The sequence below is a fragment of the Lissotriton helveticus genome, chromosome 3_1 (assembly GCF_964261635.1).
Source record: "Lissotriton helveticus chromosome 3_1, aLisHel1.1, whole genome shotgun sequence".
In the NCBI taxonomy this organism is placed as follows: domain Eukaryota; kingdom Metazoa; phylum Chordata; class Amphibia; order Caudata; family Salamandridae; genus Lissotriton; species Lissotriton helveticus.
In genome coordinates, this window is record NC_136061.1 from 680,311,888 (window position 1) to 680,319,193 (window position 7,306).

Sequence of the window (7,306 nt, forward strand, 5' to 3'; positions counted from 1 at the left end):
CCGCCACCTGAATGTAATGGCCGTTGGGATCTGAGACAGCCGACATGACCACCAAAGGTAAGGATTTATGGAGAAGTATTGCAACCCCCCTGTGTAAAGTTAACATGGAAGACCCTGTTGTAGCCAAAGCATTGCAGCAATGGACAGCGGGAGCCAAGGGTGTGCGTTTTCTGTAACATCAGAATAGATAGTTGGAACTTTTGGTGTATTCGAGGACAGCCATCAGTTTGATATTAGTATAGGAGGCTGTTAACATTCCAAAAAAGAATTGAGTGAGCTGTCTTGTCAGCAGAACTAGTCTGGATACCTGCCCATCCCTGTGAGAACCAGTTCTTGGACGGTTGACGGTGTCTGATAAGTCTTAGGTGCATCATCATGTGCGTTGTGTAGTGGCATGGACAAACCCAAGAGGAGTGAAACAGAATACAAAATACAACATGTTATTCCATCCCCCAAATCCCCCAAACCCTCTTTTTCCTCCACAGAAGCTTCTGTCATCTTAAACTTAACATAATACAAAACTATTACACTACAGATGTTGGGGTATAGAGGTGAACCTCCTACTGAACCAGGATAACAGATGCTGCCATGCATTTGTCATTAAAGGTTTGTGTAGTGGGGGGGGCGAGAATACCAGCATCTACACATCTGGTACAGCCGAGAGGCCCCAATCGCGGCATCCTCTCTTTTAATGTCAGCCTCGATTGTCGTTAGTCTATTCGGGATCCTTGCCAGTTGCCATGGTCCCCCACTGTTGAGTAGTTTCAGTCATGTCCAGGTGAGGCGCAATCAACTACAGTGATACTAACAGGCCTTGCATTTGGTCTTCTCGGTCAGAAGAGCCAGAGGAGCCCCTGGTGCAACCCCGATTCCTCCGCAAGTGTGATTTCTTATTTGCTCCATGCAGCAGAGCAGCTGAGTGGAGCTAGGGTTGACACCCCCAGAGTTCACATACCGATTTCTCCATCTGTAATGAGAAAGGCCTGTCCTTTACCCACTCCCATGCTGCCTCTGGGGTCTCTAAAAAATAGGAGTGGCCTTTATAGATCACCTTGAGCTTCGCTGAGAACATAAGTATATATTTGAGGTTCATTACCTTAGTGCTTGACTTCCTTGAAGAAATTACGTCTATTCTGGGTTTCCCAATTATAATTGGGTAAGATCATAATGAGGGAGGCCTGATAGAACAGGTCTTCCTTCCTGCTGGCTTCCCATTGGATAGCATCTCGATCCCGGTGTTTGAGTATGTGGGCAATCAGTGGGCACAGGACTGCTATGGACGGTTGTGTTTGGTCCAGGATGTATGCCCTCTCTCCAATTAAATTCAATTTTATTTGATTTGATTCAGACGTCGACTGAGATCAACAAATACAAGGTAAAATTATTGTTAGTAAATTAAACTAACATTTTTAAAACTCTTTTTAAGATGGCAAAATGACGATATGTTGCAGACTGCTTATACAGCGTTTCATTGTATAAGTATATTAAAATTTTGCATTTTATGTTTAAAACAGCTTTAAAAAACTTTTCAAAACTTATACAGGTTATAACATACAAATTCATCAACTGGAAAATTACACAGCAAGACTAATTCATTTGAGAAACGAGCATTATACTTTAATTGAATTGGAGTTATATATAGTCGTCGAGCCTCTACCATACTTGGATTAGGACAAATTAATAAAACGTGGAGCAAATTTTGTCGTCCACCATGGCATAGTTCACATATGCCTTTAGGATTATTTGTACCATTCCAACTAGCTAAGACTGTTGCTAACGGCTGTTTACCCATACGTAAGAGTAGGATACAGCGCCTTAACCCATGTTCTAATTGAAATCCTAGATACGGAGCTTGGGTTTTAAATTCTTTATTTTCTGCGAACAATATGTAATGTTTTAACTGGCTGCAATATTCTTTGTCCTTTTCATAATTGATTCTAGGGACCAGATGTTTTCAAAAGAGCTTCAGATGCGCTCGCGACCACACCTGTAACAGTGCTACCGTGCACTGTGAAATCTCAATAGCTTTTTTCAAATTCCTATTAAAAGTATACCCAGATGATTCCTCTCTAAAAGTTTCCAATTTTAATAAGTGTCTTAATGTATTTGGTTCTGCATGTAGGAGATTATACGCCCACATTATGATGTTAGAGATTACTCGGGCGAAAATTCCCGCTAAGGATAACTCAAGGCGAAGAGCTTGAACTGGCACCGAGTGAGACACGTTAACAGTTTTCGGAGTTTGATGCCCTCCTTTGCTTTTATGTCTTGCCATGTTTTAATTTGTATATATTCCATGGCGTTTGATAGAATTGGCAGAATTTTCATGCCATAGACTTCCAGCATCGGTATAAAATGTCTATTTCCTGTAGAGCGGTATAGATGTTTTAAAGCTTCAACATGGGAGTCTGCCTTCTGGCTTAAATGTTGGAGGTGGGCTGCATCTTGTAAATTATACGTAAAGATGTGGCCCAGATAGACATACTCTTTTACTGTCTCTATTGGTTTGCCTCCTAATGACCAGACATAAGATGGAGGATTCCTTCTGCCACTAAATGAGAGATCTTTAATTGTAGAGATATTTGGCACCAGATAGTTTTCAGTTACGTATTGATTTAGTTCATTCAAGTTTCTTTGCAAGCCTATTGGGATTTGGTCAAATATCACAATATCATCAGCATACATTCAACAGTGTATGTCAATTTGAGATAATTTTGGTGGATAATTTTTAATTTGGGAGAAGTGCCCTGGTAAATCACTAATATAAATGGAGAATAGTAAGGGAGCTAACAGACATCCTTGTTTCAAGCCATTCTTCTTGGGGAATGGGTTGGTTAGCCCCTTTTCTCCCCCCATGTGTACTCCACACCATGTTGCCGTATGGAGAGAGATTATTATTGTTAAAAGATCTGTAGGAATCCACAGATCCTCCAACTTTCTCCATAGAGTTGATCTCTCTATCATGAACCATCATGGCAACATGTCCTTTGGCATCTAAGATATCAAAAGTAGCAGGGTCTGTGGATTCAGCGTCCTCTGGGGTCCCAATGAAGTGAAAGCCATTCTGCCATGACTTGTTTTTGATGTCTCGCTGTAGACGACAGTTGTGTTATAATTTCGGTGACCAATGAGAAAGCTCTAAGTAGATCTGCAAACTAAAACACAAAGGAAAAACAAAATAGACAATAGAGAACATACAATAAACAATCTATAACATCAATGATAATCTTTACACACACACAGGCACAGGTACAAGAGTAGCTAGCAAACAAGCCTGTACCTAGTAGGGCAATGCATGAGGATAAATCTATCAGCCACATCATATTGTAGCTTGTGTGTCCATAGAGATAGGAAAATGTTGGTCAAGGAATACTCGAAAGTATTCAGGATGATTAAATGATTTAGAGATATCAAAAACACCCTATTTGAGCCAGTATTTCTCAGTCTGGATCTCAGGACCAGATGTATCAAGATAGTTATTTGTGATTCCCTAATTGCGAATCACAAGGATTCGCAATTAGGGAATCGCAAAATGCCATGTATGAAGGTGTATAGTACACCTTTTGCGATTCCTAGAGGGCTGCAAAAGACCTGCCTCATGAATAATAATGAGGTAGGTCGCAATTTGCGACCCCCTAGGAATCGCAAAAATCACGGGGATGGTGGCCTGCTGAGATCTCAGCAGGCCACCATGTCCGTGTTTGCTTAACACCATCAATGCTACAGAGATTCATCCCCCATGCTGATCATCGATGAATCCCATTGTTCATGACGAGCTCAGCTCGTCATGAGCACACAAGCAGTGTACTGCATGACGAGCTGAGCTCGTCATGAGCATGGAAGGGGTTAAAAATAAAGCAATCTTTGTTTTTGTAAAGCTACCCGTTTTCCTTAAAGGAAAACGGGATGCTTTACAAAACAAAAAATGAAAAGTTTTCTTTTCATTTTTAAAGATCAGACAGTGGTCTGCGGTACCACTGCCAGCTCTTAAAAATGGTTTTACAAACATTAACAAAGACGAAGGGGTCCCATAGGGACCCCTTCCCATTTCCGAATGGGTTACCACCTACTTGAAGTAGGTTGTAACATGCGAATGTTTTGCGACCGCAAATGCAGTCACAAAACATTCATTCATACTGATGCGATTCGGTATTATGAAGGGTCACCTAAACACGCCCCTTCCTAATACCGAATCGCAAATCCATTTTTCGATTCGGTAACAGGTTACTGAATCGCAAAATTAGGGTTGCTGCATCGGAAAACCAAATTTTGCGTTCGCAAACGGGAAGATTCTGTGAATCCCCAGCTGAAAACTTGGTTATTTAATTTGTAGCTTTTCCTTTTCCCTCTGTTTTTTTCAGGCAGGTGCCATGAAACCCCTTGGGGTAGCTGTGCGCCTTATAAACTCAAATAACATAACATAACGTTGCCTCAACAAGCATCACCAAAGCTAAGTAAATGGGACCACAGGCTGTTACTGGTATAGCAGGTACTCTGCAGCAACTTATAAAGACATTTGTGGCCTCTTCATTTGTAGAAATAATTGTCTGTAAAACGAACTTGACTGAACTCAGTGGTAGGCGGCCATCTTGAAGTGCACTCTGGCATCTCCACAATGCTGCCCTCTTTAAGTGGTACTGAGCAACTGATGTAAAATGAAGTGGCGGTGAACAGAGTTAGGGTATGCATAGGCTGTGGGGTTTTAGGTTTAAACCTATAATAACTGATAAAACCCCACTGAAAGAGAAATAGCCCTCACCAGTGAAAACATATAAACACTGAAAAAATACCTGCACAACCACAAACTAAATGCCATTCAAAGAAAGGAAAAAGAGAGTGAAAGAGTCATTTTTTTTCTTCCTGAAGGGGCCAATACAATGTAACTTTGTTATACAAGCTAGCAGTAAGAAAGACTGGGCTAACATTATTGTGCTTGAGTTTTGATGTTTAGGGATGCCACTTAAATATTGTTTCTTATTCATTTTGCTTGTTTCAGTTTTTGTGGTCTTTGGTCTAGAGGATAAAGGGTTTAGAAGCATGTTTTACGTCTCGTTTATTTATTTTATAAACTGTTGAGCATCTGGAAATATCAAAATCATATTTCATATTATGGCTGTGTTTGATTATTTCACTGATAGGTAAAATGACTGGTTTCATAAGAATATTTCCTAACATGTGTCATCACATTTACCCACAGAGAATGGGTAAAAACCCTTAATGCATCAGCCCACAGTTTCTAGTGGGTCAGTATTGATAGTAGGTGAATTGCCAACACCTCAGGCTTTAAACATTCAATGCAAGGTATAGTGACAAGTATATGCATAAAGAGCGCTATCACCAAGCATCTGGATAGTGGTGAAAACATGACACTAGACTTTTGGAAAACATGGAACAATTTGTCACTTACAATGCCCTGCAAAAAAGGTTCTTTCCAAGTTCAGCAAAGAGTGGAGTGATATTGTTTGTATTTGCAGTGATTCTGCTACGTATATGGAAAGGTTGTGTGATGACATGTCAAAATTGATACCCGAGCTGAACTAATTACCTATAGAAGATCCTTGCTACTTGTTAGATGGTATGATGAAAGCATCTTTACATTCTTCAGAGTTAATGAGGGATGCTTTTTTACTTTTTAGTCCATTCTGGAACACTGTTTTCTTATGCACAGGAACTAAAACGCAAATATTTATCATTTCTTGCCTTGTGTGACATCAAAGAAAGAGTCATCCCAACTGTGTCCTTTAACTGATTGTTATCAGTTCAAAGGGCTATGAATGCTATATTATCCATGTGGCAACCGCTTACAACATTGTTGCTGAGTGATGATGCCAAAGGCAAAAAATGGGAGGATCTTTGGTCGCATATTGATAGGGATGTAAAAAAAAGTACACTCTACTGCATTATTAGATTTTTACAGGAAAACATAACTGCTGTAGTGGACATGATAAAAAGCTAGAGTCTCAAAAAACCCTTGTCTGCCAAGTGTTCAGCATTATTGGTGTAGATGTGAAACATCTCCTAGAGAGTAGGCTGGGCGACACCTTTAGTGACTTTGGCACTGCAACATGTTCCATGTTAGAGTGCTTGCCACTTGGTAAACAAAGCAATGTTGAAGAGCAATTCAGGCACGTTTATTTTACAATGTATGGGAAATGGCTTGCAATGATGCATAGAAATGTCCCTTCACACAAATGGCATCACTGTGTACAAGTTCTAGATCCCTTCAGTAAAGGGGAATTTCCTCCGTAGTTTCAAAAGTGCTGCTTCAGTTGTGACCGCTTCAATAACTCTGATGGCATAAGCGCCAGCTCAATGCAAATGTTGCAGAACCTGCCATGAGAATCACAATGTTCAAGTGCATTAGTATTGGCATCGAAAGCTATGTCAGTGGCCAGAGTTAACAAATTGTGTACCGGCTGTTTTGGGGTTGCCCATCTCAATTGCCAATGTTGAGAGGGCTTTTTCACAGAAGTTTACATGGGAAGGAAAGAGCGAGCACACATGACCAAAGACTCACTGAAGAAGTATTGAATGGTGTACTACAATAAGTTTAATTTGCAAAAATCTATTTGGACCTCATAAACACTATACGTACACTGTCTATATACCATGTTCTATCAGTGAAGAATCCAAGCAATATTAAAAGCAAAACATCCATAAACACCGGAAAAACACTTTTTTTGTTGTTTTTAGTGGCGCGCAAATGTGTAACCACTGATAACAACTGTTTTTTAAGGTACTGAAATCACTGAAAAAAACCCACCAGAATTGACCAAAAATAGAAACTGAAAACAGGAAAGCCTAGGTATGCAAATGGTCTCTAGAGCTTACCTGTGGATTGAGAAATTCCCATGCATCCACAGTGAATAGAGGCAAGTCAATATCTCAATACCAAAGCAGCTAGATGATCTCATGCTCAACGCCTTACACTCAGATAACCCACTGACAGTGCCTGCCCTCTTTGATTAGTAGGAATGATGTAATTCATAAAACCATTCTACAGACCTGGGCATTTCTAAATGGCAATGCCTAGGAAAAGGAACTATATGTAAACTCTTTCAGGGCATGGACCGAGTCCTGATTCCTTTTCACCCACAAGAATAGGCATGATGTGGGTCTAGGTGAAGAAAAGATATGGCATCACTATGCATGTCTGTTGAAAGTAGGTAATTGCCTAGTTCTTTATAACACTTATAACTGGCTAGGGAGGTGTGTAACGTTGTAAAGCCCTGTGCCACATGAAACCTGCATCAGGTTTCATGTGGGCGTTCCGACGCAGGGTGGGCGTTCCGGCGCAGGAACGCCT